The sequence below is a fragment of the Natrix helvetica genome, assembly GCF_964273705.1.
Source record: "Natrix helvetica genome assembly, chromosome: 1".
Lineage (NCBI taxonomy): Eukaryota > Metazoa > Chordata > Lepidosauria > Squamata > Natricidae > Natrix > Natrix helvetica.
The window spans coordinates 366,305,142-366,323,673 of NC_138548.1; the positions used below are offsets into that span (position 1 = coordinate 366,305,142).

The following is an 18,532-nucleotide window of genomic DNA, read 5'->3' on the forward strand; positions in this document are numbered from 1 at the left end:
GTTTTAGTCTCCAGTCCCCTAATCATCTTTGTTGCTCTTCTCTGCACTCTTTCTAGAGTCTCCACATCTTTTTTACATCGTGGCGACCAGAACTGAATGCAGTATTCCAAGTGAGGCCTTACCAAGGCATTATAAAGCGGCATCAACACTTCACGTGATCTTGATTCTATCCCTCTGTTGATGCAGCCTAGGACTGTGTTGGCTTTTTTGGCAGCTGCTGCACATTGCTGGCTCATATTTAAATGGTTGTCCACTAGGACTCCAAGATCCCTTTCACAGTTACTACTACTGAGCAAGGTACCACCTATACTGTACCTGTGTATTCTATTTTTGTTGCCTAAATGTAGAACCTTACTCTTTTCACCATTGAATTTCATTTTATTAGATAGTGCCCAATGTTCAAGTTTGTCAAGACCCTTCTGTATCTTAAGCTTATCTTCTGGAGTGTTGGCTATTCCTGCCAGCTTGGTGTCATCTGCAAATTTGATGAGTTCCCCATTTATTCCCTCATCCAAATCATTGATGAAGATGTTGAAGTGTACTGGGCCTAAAACAGAGCCTTGGGGTACTCCACTGCATACTTCCCTCCATGTAGATGCAGTTCCATTGAGGACTACCTGTTGAGTGCGGTTGGTCAGCCAGTTACAAATCCATCTGGTGGTGATGCTGTCTAACCCACATTCCTCTACTTTATCTAGTAGTAGGTTATGGTCTACCTTATCAAAAGCCTTATTGAAGTCCAAGTAAACTATATCAACCACTTAGGTTCCAGTCGGAGCTTGGGCCGCTACCTGTAGCCCTGACCCGCGCTCGGTCGGAGGACCTAGTGGCTGCCTGGAATAGGGCGACGGCTGGGGCCTTGGACCGGGTTGCGCCTTTGCAACCTCTCCTACGGCAGCGACCCACCCGGGCTCCCTGGTATACCGAGGAGCTGAGGGTGATGAAACGCCAGAGGAGACGTCTAGAGAGCAGGTGGAGGTCCTCATGCTCCGAGTCTGAGCGAACACAGGTAAGACCCTATTTACGGACTTACCTCGTGGCATTGAGAGCGGCCAAACGTAGACACTGTGCCGCTCTTATTGCATCTGCGGATAACCACCCTGCCGCCCTGTTTAGGGTCACCCGCTCCCTCTTGGTGCAAGAGACGTGGGGGGCACCCTTACAGGGTAGAGCAGAGGAGTTTGGAGAATATCTGCAGAACAAAGTCGCTCAGATCCGGAGCGGATGGGCCCCCTCCAGTGGTCTGGACGGGCCGTCAACAGTGAGTCTTGTGAGTCCACTCTGGGAGGAGTTTGACTCTGTTGCCCCCGAGGATTTAGACAGGTTGCGTGGAAGGCTGCGACCCACCACATGTTCATTGGACCCGTGTACCTCCTGGCTGGTACTGGCATCCTGGGAGGTGACACGAGGCTGGCTTCTGGGCCTGGTGAACGCCTCGTTGGGTGAGGGATCCTTACCTACCGTCTTGAAAGAGGCGGTGGTGAGGCCCTTACTCAAGAGGCCTTCACTTGACCAAATGGAGCTAGCTAATTATCGTCCAGTCTCCAACCTCCCTTTTATGGCGAAGGTTGTTGAGAATGTGGTGGCGCAGCAGTTTCCGCGTCACCTTGATGAATCCGATTATCTAGACCCACGCCAGTCCGGCTTCCGACCCGGGCACAGCACTGACACAGCCTTGGTCGCGTTGGTTGATGATCTCTGGAGGGCCAGAGATAGAGGTTGTTCCTCTATCCTGGTCCTATTAGATCTCTCAGCGGCTTTTGATACCATCGACCATGGTATCCTTCTGCGCCGGCTGGAGGGGATGGGAGTCGGAGGCACCGTGTTACGGTGGTTCGACTCTTACCTCTCCGGCCGGATGCAATATGTGTTGACAGGGGGGCAGAGATCGATCCCGAGGCCACTCTCTTGTGGGATGCCGCAGGAGTCGGTTCTCTCGCCCCTTCTGTTCAATGCATACGTGAAGCCGCTGGGCGAGATCATCCGTGGTTTTGGGGTTGAATACCATCTGTACGCTGATGATACGCAGCTGTACATCTCAACCCCAAACCACCCCAACGAGGCTGTCGCAGTGATGTCCCGGTGTCTGGAAGCCGTCGGGGTCTGGATGGGGGACAACAGACTCAAACTCAACCCCTCCAAGACTGAGTGGCTGTGGCTTCCGGCACCTCGGTTCAGCCAGCTGACTCCATCGCTGGCCATAGGGGACCAGCTACTGCCCCCTGTGGAACGGGCACGCAATTTGGGCGTCCTCCTAGATGCCCGGCTGTCAATGGATGACCATGTGGCAGCCGTGGCAAGGGGGGCGTTCCACCAGGTTCGCCTGGTGCACCAATTGCGCCCCCTACTGGACCGGGATGCCCTACGCACAGTCACTCATGCGCTGGTGACGTCTCGCCTAGATTACTGTAATGCTCTCTACATGGGGCTTCCCTTGGGACGCGCCCGGAGACTGCAGCTAGTCCAGAACACGGCCGCGCGGGTTATCATGGGGAGGTCTAGATACTCCCACGTAACACCGCTCCTGCGCGAGCTGCACTGGCTACCTGTGGTTTTTCGGGTGCGTTTCAAGGTCCTGATTACTATCTTTAAAGCGCTCCATGGCTCAGGACCTAGTTACTTGCGGGATCGCATCCTCCCACATACATCCCTGCGGCCAATCCGCTCTCACAGAGAGGGCCTTCTCCAAGTGCCGTCCACTAGGCAATACCAGCGGGCGGCGCCGAGGAGTAGAGCCTTCTCTGTGATGGGCCCAACCCTCTGGAATGACCTCCCCCCCCGACATCAGAACCACCTTGGACTTCCGCTCCTTCCGTCAAAAATTGAAGACTCACCTGTTCCGACTAGCTGGCCTGGCATGATTATAAATGTTACATCTATGAACTCCTGGTAGTATATTCTCATCTGGTTATTTTAAGGGTAATGTTTTAGTTTTAATTGTTTTTAGGGCTTTTAGCCTCATATTTATTCCTCTGTACAGGACTCTTAATTTTAACCTCCTCCACATACATACATATATTTATAGCCCTATTTATATTTGTATTTTATCTGTGATATACTCTGGACTGTACACCGCCCCGAGTCCCTTTTTGGGAGAGGGGGCGGTTTAGAAATGTGAATAAATAAATAAATAATAAATAAAACGGCATTCCTCTGGTCCACTAATTTTGTCACATTATCAAAGAATGCAATAAGATTAGTCTGGCATGATCTGTTTTTAGGAACATCATATAACCTGAAGTACTTTTTCGCGATTTCTTATCACTTGCCCAATCAGAATCTGCATAACAACATAATTCTGCATAATCAGTATGTGTTGGTTCTAACAATAACTTCATATGTCTGGTGTGTTTTAGGTATTTCAATAACTTCTTAACGCATGTCCAATGAAACTGTTTTGTCTTACCTACATATCGAGACAAGAGATTAACACTAAGTTCAATGTCGGGTCTGGTCCAACTACTAATGTACAACAGTGACCTAATGACTGAACGATAAAGTGTTTGATCCTCGAACTCAGGACTTAATTCATGTGTCAAGTTGTGAAAATCTGTTTGCATGGGTGTCTTTGTTGTGTTAGCATCCTTCATATTGCAATGATGCAAAATGTGGTCGATTTTCTCCTCTTGTGAAAAACTAAACCCCTTTTGTGTTTTGTCAATCTGAACACCTAAGTAAGTGCTAATATGACCTAACAATTTCAATGTGAAGTATCTCTGCAAAGCTTTAGCAAAAATTTCACTCGTTTTCTTATTTGGACCAATATAAACAATATCATCAACATAAACAAGAATTATCTCAAATGTATTGTTAGATCTTTTTGTGAACACGCACTCACCAGTTTCCGACTTAATAAAGCCCATTGAATTTAGTTTGTCAGTAAGACATACGTACCACATTAAACCAAACTGTTTCAGACCATAAAGACTTTTGTTTAGAAACCAGGTATCCCCTTCTTGCTGTCGGAATCCTGGAGGACCTCTCACATAGATTTCTTCATCTAGGTCAGCATGTAGATAAGTCGTGTCAACATCGAATTGGAAAACTTCTAAACCAAGGATAGTTGCAGTGGCTAAAGCAATTTTTACACTCTCAGTTCTGACTGTTGGTAAGTAGGTGTTTGTGTAGTCCTCAGGATAACGTTGAGCGAAACCCTGGGCTACAAGTCTGGCCTTTTACAATGACTCACCATTTGGCTTCCTTTTGATTTTGTAGACCCATCGAGTGCCAATGACTTTTTTGTTTGCTGGAGGTTTTGCTGGTGTAAATACGTTAAGTTTCTTTAGACTGTCCATTTCATCCTCATTACCTCATACCACTTCTCTTGCTCTGAATCAGGAAGATGCTTGATTTGAGTGAAGGTATCAGGAGGAAGTGTAACATTGCAAATCAAAGGCAAGGGTGTTTTTGTCAGCTGCCACGAATATCGCTGTGGAGAGATTCCCTTTGTGACCCGCTTGGAACGTCTCGGAACAACAGTCCAGTCTTCTTTTGCTTCGTCCTCGTCCTCACATTTGTCGCTAGCATCACCATCTGCAGCTCGTGAAGACGGAACATTAGGTTGAGAAGAACTAGTGGATGGAATATCTGCCTGTGAATCTTGGTCATCAGGCTGCGTGGCATCTACAGCATCATCTCTAGGAAAATAAACTCCAGGATCATTGGAATGAATCCTGGACCAGTCAACATCTTCCTCAAAATTAGCAGATTGGGAAATCACAATTACATGTTTAGAGTCAATAAATTTGCTCCATTTTGAATTATCATCAATACCCATAAATCTCAGTCTCTTTGCTGCTGGACCTCCTTTTCTTCTTTGAGCTAAGGGAATGTTCACCATAGTGTATGAACCAAAAATCTGGAGGTTCTTGAGTTCGGGCTTGTAGCCATACATCATGAAGAAAGGAGTCTGATTTATTACACTGCTCCAAGTATGGTTGACAATGTAATTTGCATATTTGATAGCTTCACTCCAGTATGGGTTACTGAGGTTGGCGTCTTCTAGGAGACAACATCATTGTTTGTAGGACTCCTTGTCTTCGTTCTGCGACTCCGTTATGTGCCGGTGTGTACGGAGCGGATGTCTGATGAAGAATTCCATTCTTACGCATCCAGTCCTGGAAACGCTGAGACATGAATTTGGCACCACGATCACTCTGGATTCTGGCGATGTGAACTTGGTGTTGGGTAGAAACAAGAGCTGCAAAGTCTTTAAAGATCTGAAAGGTCTCAGATTTCTCTTTCATAGGATATACATATCCATATCTAGAGTAATTATCAACAATTGTTAGAAAATACTTTTTACCATCAAGTGTTGGTGGAAAAGGACCCACTATGTCAGTGTGTACTAAATCAAAAATGCGTGTTGACAGGCGTGTAGCGCGTTTGGGAATGGCTGCTGCTTTGGATTTGGCTTTCTTGCAGAGAGCACAATCCAAAACACCCTGCACCCCTTTAGATCCAAACCTTTTGTGAACTCCTGCATTTTCCTAAGGACACAGAAACTGGCATGCCCTAATCTTCTATACCACTTATGGATACACCTGGAATGCAAAGGTTTACCAGTTAGTGAATTTTCAACATTAACAGTTTTGTGAGGAACCTCAGGCTTGCTCTGAGCAACCTGTTTCCTTATTTTATTTTTGTTGGCTCTAGGAGCCTTTGGAGTAGCTACAGGATCTCTCACTGGAACATCTCTCTCTGGGCCTGTGCTCTCCTCTTTTGGAATTTGTATACTTGCCTGTGTTTGCGGTTTACGCTTTGGTTTTATGTAATAAACACCACCAATTAGCATGGTTTCAGCAACAATATCTCCATTTCTAACTATGTAACTTGCTTTTTCGAGGTGGTGAACCTGGAACTTTAACACTCTAGACAAGTGACTGACTAAGCAAATTACTAGTTGCTGTAGGTATGTAATAAACATCAGGGATGAGTGCATTGAGCTCTTCGGCATAAACAGTTCCTTTTCCCATGACCTTACAAGGATGATTGGAGAAAGAATAAAGTTCACGTAGTTCAGGTTCAGGCTCATGCATCTCTGTGAAAAGTTCCTTTCTGTAGGTAACATGCAACGCTGCACCACTGTCCAAAGTCTACAAAAGCTTTCTCTCGTACTCTGGATGAGGTTGTGGATCGTTGCTTAAGGCCAATGTGGTGATTGCAGCTTGTGGATCACCCTTTGGACCACGACAACTTTGTCTTCCGCCTCTGCCTCTGCCTCTGGAACAGTGGTGGGTTCCTACCGGTTCGCACCGGATCGCGCGAACCGGTTGAAGACCGAACCCGGAAGTAACCGGACCCGGAAGTAACCGGGAACCGGCACCGGTCCTGTCACTTTATCCCCCTTGCCATCCCAACGGAGCTCGCTCGCTCCCCCGCCCGTCCGCACTAAGCTAGCTAGCCCAGCTAGCCGCTCATTGATTGGCTGGAGTTCAGCCAATCAGTGAGCGGGCTGGAGGCGACCCGTTTAAAAGCGGGTCGTCCTCCATTTCAAAACTCCCTTCTCTTCGCTGGGAGCTTGCTGCTTCCCTCAGGTAAGCAACTAAGCACGAGGGGGGGCGGAGGGAGGTTTGCTTCGCCGAGGAAACGCCATGCTCGCGTGGGCGACGCGGCCGGCGGGAGGCTTGCTTCGCCGAGGAAAGGCCTCTGGGCCTTTCCGAGATGAAGCGCCGTGCTCGCGTGGGCGGCCCAGCCGCCCGGAGCTTTGCATCGTCTCGGAAATGCCTTCGGGCCTTTCCGAGACGAAGCGCCGTGCTCGCGTTGGCGGCCCAGCCACCCGGAGCTTTGCATCGTCTCGGAAATGCCTTCGGGCCTTCCCGAGACGAAGCGCCGTGCTCGCGTGGGCGGCCCAGCCGCCCGGAGCTTTGCATCGTCTCGGAAATGCCTTTGGGCCTTTCCGAGACGAAGCGCCGTGCTCGCGTTGGCGGCCCAGCCGCCCGGAGCTTTGCATCGTCTCGGAAATGCCTTCGGCCCTTTCCGACACGAAGCGCCGTGCTCGCATTGGCGGCCCAGCCGCCCGGAGCTTTGCATTGTCTCGGAAATGCCTTCGGCCCTTTCCGAGACGAAGCGCCGTGCTCGCGTGGGCCGCGCAGCCACCCGGAGCTTTGCATCGTCTCGGAAATGCCTTCGGCCCTTTCCGAGACGAAGCGCCGTGCTCGCGTGGGCCGCGCAGCCGCCCGGAGCTTTGCATCGTCTCGGAAATGCCTTCGGGCCTTTCCGAGACGAAGCGCCATGCTCGCGTTGGCGGCCCAGCCGCCCGGAGCTTTACATCGTCTCGGAAATGCCTTCGGGCCTTTCCGAGATGAAGCGCCGTGCTCGCGTTGGCGGCCCAGCCGCCCGGAGCTTTACATCGTCTCGGAAATGCCTTTGGGCCTTTCCGATACGAAGCACCGGGCTGGCGTGGGTGGCAAGCCTCCGCGAGGCTAGGCCAAAAGCCCCCCCCACCCCTCTCCAGCCCTAAGCAGTCTTAAACAGTCTTACCTGTCCTGCTGCCTCTCTGCCTGTCTGCTGCCTGTTGCATCCATCCATCGCATCGGAGAGCTGCTGATTCTGCCTGCTGGTAAGTAACCTGGCTTTTTTTCTTTTATTTTTTAAATGTATTTTAAAATAATATTTTATTTATTGTGCATAGAATTTTTTAAAATAATTTTACTTAAAAGTATTGAGTGTAGAATATTTTAAAATGGTTTACTTCAATTTATTGTGTGTGGATTCTTTTTTTAAAATTGTCTTAGACTATTTAAAAAAAGATTCTATCCAAAATAAATTAAAATAAACCATTTTAAAATATTCTATACTCAATACTTTAAAATGTATTGTGCATATAATTGTTTTAAATTGTTTAATTGTAGTATGGAATATTTTTAATGGTTTCATTTTAAATTATTGTGTGTGGAATAGTTTGAAATGGTTACAGTATAAATTATTGCTGGTGGAATAATGGTTACAGTTGGTACAATACCTTAAAATAGTTATAGTATAAATTATTGCTGGTGGAATACTTAACAATGGTTTTTAAGGATTTTTATTTATTTATAGAATATCTTTTTAAAATTATTGTTTGGGAATTTATATGTTTTAATTGTTTATAAAATATATTTACTACAAGAAATGTTATTCCTTTTTGCAAATGTTTTATTTGTGATGCAATATGTTGCTTTTAAGTGTACAGGTTGGTGTATGGTATGTGTCTCAAGGTGGCTTCTTTTCTATGGGCAGGCCAGGTTGGTGCAAGGCAGCTTTGCCAGATTTTGTGTGTTTCTGTGTGATACCTGGTTGTTTATGTAATTGTGATGTGGTTGCTGGTTCTGTGAGCTTCCTGGCACTGTCCTTTATAATTTCCCACAATGCCTTGATGGTTTTAATTCCAGTGGCTTTGTCTTTCCTGTTCTTAGGGTTAGGGAAAAAAACTGGTTTCATCTGCAGTCTTTTGGGGGGGGGGGACAAAAAGGAGAAAGAGGGAGGAGGTGGGAGAAAGTGGGATCCTTGCTGCTTTCTGAGCTTGGTGGTTTTTTTACAGACATTTCACTACCAAACTAGGTAACATCATCAGTGCTAGATGGGGTTGTGGGGAAAGGAGGAGGAGGAGAAGTCGAAGGACAAAAAGGAAAAAGATAAGGAGGGAGAGGACTGTGGGGTCCTTTGGTGTTCTCTGAACTTGGTGGTTTTTAATTATTTTTAGGGAATTTTTATTTATTTATTGTTTATAGAAAGTTTATTACAAGAAATGTTATTCCTTCTTGCAAATGTTTTATTTGTGATGCAATATGTTGCTTTTAAGTGTACAGGTTGGTGTATGGTATGTGTCTCAAGGTGGCTTCTTTTCTATGGGCAGGCCAGGTTGGTGCAAGGCAGCTTTGCCAGATTTTGTGTGTTTCTGTGTGATACCTGGTTGTTTATGTAATTGTGATGTGGTTGCTGGTTCTGTGAGCTTCCTGGCACTGTCCTTTATAATTTCCCACAATGCCTTGATGGTTTTGATTCCAGTGGCTTTGTCTTTCCTGTTCTTAGGGTTAGGGAAAAAAACTGGTTTCATCTGCAGTCTTTTGGGGGGAAATTGTTTGTGTGTGTGTGTGTGTTTTCCTGGCACTGTCATAGTTTGTGTTTGTGGGTATGTAATGTCCCGCAGTTATCTACACATTAATAATGATCAAGTGCTAATAATATTTCCTTATACATTTTAGTGACCTTTCCTTTCATAATTGGTGTTTTCTTTCATACTTTTAGATTTCTAATTGCTGTTTTTGTTAGTTAGCAATTGATAAAACAAATTCCACGTGAAAAAGTATTCAAAGCCTTCTTGGTTTTAATTGTCAATTTATTCATTCTTGCACATTCTAATATTTATTCATTTTCATCTTTGTTTTTTCCACTGTTGTGCAAACACAATTCCAACAGCTGTTAACATGTGTAAAATTAAATATGTATTTATTCCCTTTGAAATACAAGTAGTAAGTAGTAAGCTACTTACCTTCTGTAAGTAGCTCTTTTATTGTTTTGTGTACTTATGTTAATCTTATTTAAGTAGTAAGTGCACAAAATAATAAATTTCCTTTTTTATATCTTCTTTTTGTAGATCATTCATTCAGTGACATTGTCTTGGCCACTCCCACCCGGTCACATGGCCGGCAAGCCACTCCCACCCGGTCACATGGCTGGCAAGCCACTCCCACCCGGTCACATGGCTGGCAAGCCACTCCCACAAAGGAGGCCACACCCACAGAGTAGGTTCCAAAAATTTTTGAAACCCACCACTGCTCTGGAATCTGTTCCTCTGGGATGGTATGTGACGGGAGCTGGAACTCGTTGGGGACAATCCCGGATGGCATTTCCCACACAGTTACAGATGTAGCATCTTGGCATCCTTGGAACGTAAGCTCTTCCTCGGAAGGGATGTCTCGCTGGAGCTCTTGATGCGGGTGGTCCTCGCAAATGTGGCATGGTTAACATGAGAGTTTCTTCTTCAATTAAAAGTCTGCAAACATTGTCCACTGTGCATTGAGCAATAGGCACATGGTTAATCTTTGCAATGGCATCTTTCCATTCATAATTCAATGAGTTAATGATAATGCTGATTATTTGAATATCATCAATAAAATGGCCTCTCTCTCTCAATTCTTTTCTCATTCCTTTCAGTTTGGTTAAATGTCCTCCAATTTGTTCACCAGATTTCAATCTCGAACCATGGAACTCAGACATGAGCAAACATGAAGATTCGATTGAAACGGCCTTTAGCAATTTTCCAATTGGACCCAAATTTGTTGGGCTGTTGCATCAGGCGGAAAAGTAACTTGCAGTTCAGTATCCATGGACATCAATAATGTTGTGCAAGCCTTAGTCTCTCTTATTGCAGGAGTCCATGGCTGGGCAGGAGGATTAAACACCATACAATGGTACCTTCTCTGCGAAGCAAAAGTGCAACCTCACTGACCCAGGCCTTATAATTCTGTCCTGACATTTTTAATTTTGACTCACCAGTCAATGGAGCAACAGAAAATGCCTGTTGAGGAATGTGCATTTGAAATGCTGGCTGTGCAGGTAAAAATACTTGTTGTTGAACCTGTGGCCGCTGTAGTCAAACCTGTGGTTGTTGTACTACAGGTGCGGCTGGTGCTTGAGCAGCAATATTAAGACGGCTTGCTGGAGGCGCAGCCATTTGCCTTTGCTGCATTAAGTATTGTTGTGCTCCATCTAAGAAGACACCAGCACCACCAGGGGGTGCTGAAAATTGGGACTGTGGAGGCACTTGTTGCATTGCAGCCTGAACATCTGAGTAATTTAAAGACATGTTTGATAAAGTCTGTTGCAATGTCTGTAATTGCTGCTGGAATTTATAATTCATGTCGGCTTTCTCTAGTAAATTACTTCTGCCAGTAGATGGTGCTGCAATTTCAGTTTTAGGCTGTAATATTTCTGCCTGCGTGGCATATGCAATTGGAGAACAAAGAACGTCACGTGACAATTGTGACGTGTACACAGCTCTCTGTTCTGATTTGCCTGACACAATATCCTCCAGGGGGGGTGTCTTAGGCTTGGAGGAGCCAAGATGGCGTTTTCAGAAATTTGAAAAACAGGAGATTCCCTCTTATCTGGCTCAAACATAGATAAAGCCATTTTGGCCTGGAATAGCTGACGTTCAAAGATCTCTTTTAGATCACGATAGCTTTTTATAGCTTGCTTAGAGCTTGGAGGAGAATTATAAGTTTCTCTCTCTGTGTGGGAGTGAAAATGCTCTTGCGGCTGTGAAAACTTTGGCCTCGCACCAAGTGTTTCAAAATCTCAAAGAACTGTTTGGGAGCATGCATAATTAGAAGGGGGCGTCACTGACCTCAGTTGTAGTACGTCGCCTTCAGGAGCAGCTTTTCTGTATTCTTCTTCATCTCCCATGGCTGGCTCCCATCCAGTCTGGTTGCGGAAGCAAGCGGCATTTGAAGGTTTGTAAACCTGTATAAAATGCTTTTCGCTTCTTCATCAGAGAGATCAGAAACACTGATATCGTTTGCGGAGTGTTTCCTTTTTTTCTTAATTTTCGGCATCTTAGAAATGATTTAAATCAGCATTCCGCAGTCGTGAAATAAATCATCAGACTAATTAGCCTAGACCCTTATCATCAAGTAACAAGCAAGGAAAAAGCCATAAATCAATGATCCGATGCTACCACTTGTCAAGGAGTAAATTGAGCCCTGTATTTAATGAGGAATGAAGCGTGGCTTTTCCTTGTAGCATACTTCTTCTTTTTTTTTAAACAAAGTTTTATTGGTTTTTTAAAAATAATAGGGAAAAAGGGAAAGCTTGCCCGTTGCCATCAGCCGCCGGAACCGGAAGCTGTTTGAAGCATACTTCTTAATTAAGCAAAATAAACCCGAGATATATTCTAAGAAAAACATTTTATTGTAAAGAAAATTAAAAAAGAAACTTACTAACTAATGATTACATTTTGGCAGTGTCCCAGCCTACCTTGCCAGGCGAACAAAGGATTAGAAGAGAAGTAAAGAATGTGGAATGTGGACATGCGCAGTTGAACTTAGAGATAAGAGTCAGTTCAGTCTACCGTATATCGTAAAATGTAAGCACAGCTGGCAAACAATAAAAACGCAGTGACAGAGAGCATAGATGGGGAACTCATAGAGTGGTGTGATGGCCTATAGATGGATCTCTCATCTCGCAATCAGGAGGCTGTGAGTTCGATCCTAGGTAGAGGCTGATATTTCTCTCTGGGCAGAATGAGAATATATCTGCTGAACAAAACTCTGCATTGGTGATAGGAAGGGCGTCCAGCCAGTAAACAATCAGCTCCTGCAACTATTGGCATGCAGAGCCTCTCTCTGGGCATGCACCGTCAACATCTGATCCTATGGGTTCCGGCATGCACATGCACACTAGCCAGCTGTTCTTTGCATTGGTGTGGGTGTGGGCGCCAGAAAGCGGAAGGCCAGGGGGCTGGCAGATGCATGCGCACCAGGCAGCTGCTCTTCCACTTTCCGGCATGCATACACATGCAAAGATCAGCTGACAGGCTTGCACATGTGCACTGGGCAGCTGCTCTTCCGGTTTCCAATGCTCCTGCGTGTGAATTCCACATAGCCAGAGTATATGTGGGCATTGGAATACAGAAGAGCAGTTGCCCCTTCTGGTTTCCAGCACATATACGTGCATTCTGGTTTCAGCACTTGGTGCCAAAAAGGTTTGCTAACACTCTCCTATGACCATTTCAGAAAAGTGACTATCCAGTCTCTTAAAAGCATCCAGTGATGAAGCACCCACAATGTCTGAAGGCAAACTGTTCCAATGGTTGATTGTCCTCACTGTAAGGAATATTCTTGTTCATTCCAGGTTGCTTAGTTCATCTGCATTGCTTCTTGTCCTGTCCGCTGATGCTTTGTAAAATAAATTGACCCCCTTCTACTTTGTGGAAGCCTCTCAAGTACTGGAATACTGCTATTATGTCACTCCTACTCCCATCTTTTTCTCTAGACTAGCCAAACCAAAGTCCTGCAACAATTCTTCGTATGTTTTCGTCTTTAGATCTTTGATCTTCTTAGCTGCTCTTCTTTACACTTTTTCCAAAGCCTAAACATCTTTTTTTGTAATGTAATGTCCAAAACTGGATGAAGTATTCCAAGTGTGGTCTTGCTAAGGCTTTATAAAATGGTACTAATATTTCATGTGAATTTGATTCTATGCTTCTGTTTATACAACCAAACATTGTATTAGGTTTTTTGGCTGCCGCCGCACACAGATAACTAATGTTCAATTGATCATCCATTCAGACTCCCAAGGTCCCTCTAAGTGTTACTATCTTTAGCCAGGTTTCATGTAGTCTGTTTTTCTGCCCAGGTGTAAAATCTTACTTTTCTACACATTAAATTTCACTTTGTTGGATACATCCTTGTCTCATATGGATCAGAAAGGCACAATATCTGTACACATAAAAATCTATAGACATGGTGGGTCAGAAGTTAGAATGCAGTAGTACAAGCAAATTACCAACAGCTCATGATTGCTTCAGCCTATAATGAGGACCCAGATTTCTTGGGACAATATGCTGACTTTGTAAACTGCTCAAATATTGCTATAAAGTTTTGTGGAGTGGTAGAGAAGTCTGAAGTGGAATTGCTATTGCTAGATACTTTCTCCCATCCTTTTATGAGAAGTAAGATTACTATTCTGAGCAAAGGTCTTTCCACATTTATAGGGCTTCTCTCCTGTGTGGATTCTGTTATGAGAAGTAAGAGCATTGCTCTTAGTAAACGTCTTTCCACACTCCATACATTTAAATGGCTTCTCTCCAGTGTGGATCCTTTTGTGGCTTCTAAGTCTACTACTCAGAGCAAAGGTCTTTCCACACTCCATGCATTTAAATGGCTTTTCCCCTGTGTGGATCATTTTGTGGTACCCAAGTCCACTGCTACTAGCAAAGGTCTTTCCACACTCCATGCATTTAAATGGCTTTTCCCCTGTGTGGATCATTTTGTGGTACCTAAGTTCATTGTTACGAGGAAAGGTTTTACCACACTGCATGCATTTATATGGTTTCTCTCCCATGTGTCTCCTTTTGTGGATAGTAAGTTCATTGTTACGAGTAAAGGTTTTCCCACACTCCATGCATTTAAATGGTTTCTCTCCAGTGTGGATCCTTTCGTGGCTTCTAAGTCTACTGCTCAGAGCAAAGGTCTTTCCACACTCCATGCATTTAAATGGCATTTCCCCTGTGTGGATCATTTTATGGTACCTAAGTTCCTTGCTACGAGCAAAGGTCTTTCCACACTCCATGCATTTAAATGGCTTTCCCCCTGTGTGGGTCATTTTGTGGTACCTAAGTTCATTGCTACGAGTAAAGGTTTTACCACACTGCATGCATTTATATGGTTTCTCTCCCATGTGTCTCTTTTTGTGGATAGTAAGTTCATTGTTACGAGTAAAGGTTTTCCCACACTCCATGCATTTAAATGGTTTCTCCCCTGTATGGATCATCTTATGGGAAATAAGATGACCTCGCTCAGCAAAGGTCTTTTCACACTCCATGCATTTAAATGGCTTTTCCCCTGTGTGGATCCTTTTGTGGCGTCTAAGTCTACTGCTCAGAGCAAAGGTCTTTCCACACTCCAGGCATTTAAATGGCTTTTCCGCTGAGTGGATACTTTTGTGGCTTCTAAGTCTACTGCTCAGAGGAAAGGTCTTTCCACACTCCATGCATTTAAATGGCTTTTCCCCTGCGTGGATCATTTTGTGGTACCTAAGTTCATTGCTACGAGTAAAGGTTTTTCCACACTCCATGCATTTAAATGGTTTCTCCCCTGTGTGGATCATGTTATGGGAAATAAGATGACCACGCTGAGCAAAGGACTTTCCACACTCCATGCATTTAAATGGCTTTTCCCCTGTGTGGATCCTTTTGTGGTACCTAAGTCTACTGCTCAGAGCAAAGGTCTTTCCACACTCCATGCATTTAAATGGCTTTTCCCCTGCGTGGATCATTTTGTGGTTTCTAAGTCCATCGCTACGAGTAAAGGTTTTCCCACACTCCATGCATTTATATGGTTTGTCTCCTGAGTGAATCCTTTTATGGGTGATAAGATTACTGCCACTTCTGAACCTGTTACCATACTCTCTGCATTTGAATAGCTCCTCCCCTGTGTGAGTCCTTTCATGGGAAGTAAGTTGCTTTCCTGCTCTAAAATGTTTTCCAGATTCCAAACATTTATAAGAGTCCTTTTTTGTGTGAATCGGTTTTTGAGGTGTAAGGAAGTTATTTCCAAGAGGATGAATGAATGTCCCATTGTAATTTTTTCCATTGTGTCTTATAGCATCTTCTCCTTTGTCTTGGGTTAAATAGTGTTCGCTTACATGTAATTTATCTTTGATTAGCTTCACACTTTTCCCAATAAATTTTTTCCTTAGTTTATCTTCTTGGGCGACGGTTGGGACAAGAAAACTCTTACCCAAAGAGACCACGTTCCTATAGTTTTCAAGCATGACTTCCGAATGCAACGCTTTCTGGTCAGGATCCAGCTGTGACCATTCCTCCTCAGAGAAATACACAGCCACCTCCTCGAAGGACACAAGACTCCCCTGAACAAAGGAAAAAGAACAGAACAGGAAGATTTGCAAAATCTGTTCATCTTCATCAATGATTTAGACAAGGGGAAAGAAGGGGAACTCATCAAATTGACAAGAATACCAACATTCCAGAAGATAAACTCGAGATATAGAAGGGTCGACAGATTGGGCCCCAGCTAACAAAATGAAAATCAACGGTGAGAAATGTTACGATCGACATTTAGAAAGGAAAAACCGAATGCTTGGGCATAGAATAGATGAGTGATGACTAACCTTTTTGTTGACAAGAGGCCAAAGCGCAAACCCACTACCCCAAAATGCAACCCCTCCCTCCCACACCCCATATAGCGTCCATGCTGGTGCAGGCGGTTTTCTAGGTCCCAAGCTGGGTGCACCGGGGGACTTGTAGGGTACCCCGTGCCCCGTACGGATGCCAGGTTGGTGCAGCAAACCTTCCAGGCCAAAAGCTGGGCACAGGGGAGGAGTGTGCCCACACACAAACACTTAAAATGCAATGTGAGCCACCCACAAGTGAACCCCGCCCCCATGCATGTGCACACGCATCCCCCACTTGCATCAGTCCCCTGCACATGTGTGGCAGAACCAAAAACCAGTTGCTGGCGGGAGGCGCATATACATGCATGGTGGAGCTAGGCTGGGGCGACGGTTGGCATGCCCGCAGAGAGGGCTCTGTGTGCCACTGGTGCCATAGGTTTGCCATCACGGGAATAGGTGATACCTGGCTCAACAGTAGTATGTGCAACAGGGGTCTTGGAGTCCTAGTGGACAATCACTTAAACATGAGTCAGCAGTAGGCTATAGGTGCCAAAAAAAACCCAACAGAATCATAGGCTGCATTGAGAGAGGGATAGAATCAAGATCACATGAAGTGTCAGAACCACTTTATAATGCTATATATGCTCTGGAATACTGCATCCAGTTTTGGTTTCCAGATGTAAAGAAGATCTTGAGATTCTAGAAAGAATAAAAAGAAGACCAAGCAAAATGATTAGGGTCCTGGAGGCTAAAACATATGAAGAACGGTTGCTGGAATTGGGCATGTCTAGTTATCAGTGACATAATAGCAGTGTTGCAATATCTAAGGGCTTCCACAAAGAAGAGGAGCCCTAACTATTCTCCAGAAGTTGACAATGCTCCAATACTGTTTGATGTTTAAGACGAAATTGGACAGTCATTTATCTGAAATGTTATAGGAAAGAGAAAGAGTTTGGACTAGAAGACCTCCAAGATCCCTACCAATTCTATTATTCTTCTCCATTGTTCCCAAATTCTCAAAGCAAAGTTAAGCACTAAGTTAAGTGGCTGTGCTTCACACAAGTCCTAATTTTCGGTGAAAAAATGGACAATTCTGAAAATTTCTAAAACTGAAGAAATATTTTGGGCAAGTTTTATTAAGATTGATTCTGCAGAATTTACATTGCTTTACAGTAAAGTAATCCCACATCTGAATCAACTGATCTATCGCTCTGTCTATAATCTATTGATCTAGTAGTCTGAGCCATTGGCTGAATGGAAGAAAAGAAAGAAGAAAAAGTTCCCTGAGAAAGTCATTTCTCAGACTTTGCAAAGCGGGAATGTTTGATCTCCTAATCCAGGAACAAATTAGAGGATTGGAAATTATTTTGTAGCCCAAGTATTGTAATTACCTGCTCTAGGTGGCCATTCACTTTCCATTTTAAAATTCTGCTTTATTTTTTAATGTGATTTACTTATTTTTTAAACTACCAGTTATAAACAAGGTTTTTTAAAAATAGTAATGTGGCAATGTGACTGTTTATTTATTTTTCATTAGCACTGCACAATTCCAAGTCAAAGAATGACAAAACGAATGGGTCTCTAGCAGTTCTTGCCACTGTGATGTGTTTATTCCTAATTTTTGAAGGATTTTTAAAAATTTCTTCTTGTAAATGCAAAATTGATGAACAAGATAACCAGAGGAAGCTATGCTGGTTGAATCTGCTATTCTGCAGTCCATGTTGTGGAAGAACACAAAAATAATCCAGGCCAAACAAGAGAGGAAAATAGAAGGAGAGAGCACTCTGCACACCCATTTCACTTCCTGAATTAAGAATACAAATCTAATAACTTTTCCCTTTCTTACTTGATTTGGATGTTCAACTGCTGTTTGATCTCCGTCAGAAACACCAGAAAACGTCATTCTTTTTTTCTCTGTAAAGAATAAATAATTTCAAAATGCATAATTTAGAAAAGAGGGAGGAGGTATTCTATAGAGGAGAAGACAGATCGAAAGTAAAACAGATGGGTAATTTGAGGATCTTCCATTACCTCCTGAGGTGTCCAGACTTTGATCTACCCAAGGGATCCTCCTGAAAAATAGCTCCTGAGGGGGATTTGATGGATTCCTCTTTCCCTCAGGATCTCTGATCTCCACAGTGCAGCACTTCCAATAGGAGGAAGGAAAAACAAGCAGAATTAATGTACTTCACACGAAATAAAATCACATGAAATGGAAAGTGGATTCCTATATTCAGAACACAACCTCAAAGCCTCCAATATCCATCAGTGAGGTTGAGTGAGAAAACAATGGAACAATCTCCTACAAGAATCGGTGGGACATCATCACATATTATGAATGTCAGAGAAGTTTGGGAAGGAGGGGTGAAGTATTCAAACATATTCTTTATTCCCTTTTGAGCTCCCTAAAGTCTCTCACCTGCAACTGGACCTTCTGCTCCTCCGACTGGCTCAGGAGGAAGCCTTCAGCCAGGGCCACCGCCTGGGAGCTGGTCTCTGCTCCACACTCCCACACCCAGCTCTCCATCTCTGGGGGCAGGATAGCCAGGAGCTGCTCCAGAACCACCAGGTCCAGCATCTGGGCTTTGGTGTGCTTTTCTGGTCTCAGCCATCGTCTGCAAATGTCATGGAGTCGGCTGCAAAGTCCTCGGGGACCTTCAGCCTCCCGGTATTGGATGAAATTCTGCAGCTGAAC

The 18,532-nt window shown here is 44.4% G+C and overlaps 1 long non-coding RNA gene across 1 annotated transcript; it reads right to left on the reverse strand.

Annotated features, from left to right (window-relative positions):
- Window positions 1–15,113: 15,113 nt before the first annotated feature.
- On the reverse strand, window positions 15,114–18,003 carry LOC309384657. Its single transcript, XR_014174092.1, has 3 exons — window positions 17,869–18,003; window positions 17,684–17,751; window positions 15,114–15,573 (listed from the first exon to the last, which is right to left on the reverse strand). It is a non-coding gene; the product is annotated as an uncharacterized lncRNA (long non-coding RNA).
- Window positions 18,004–18,532: the final 529 nt, after the last annotated feature.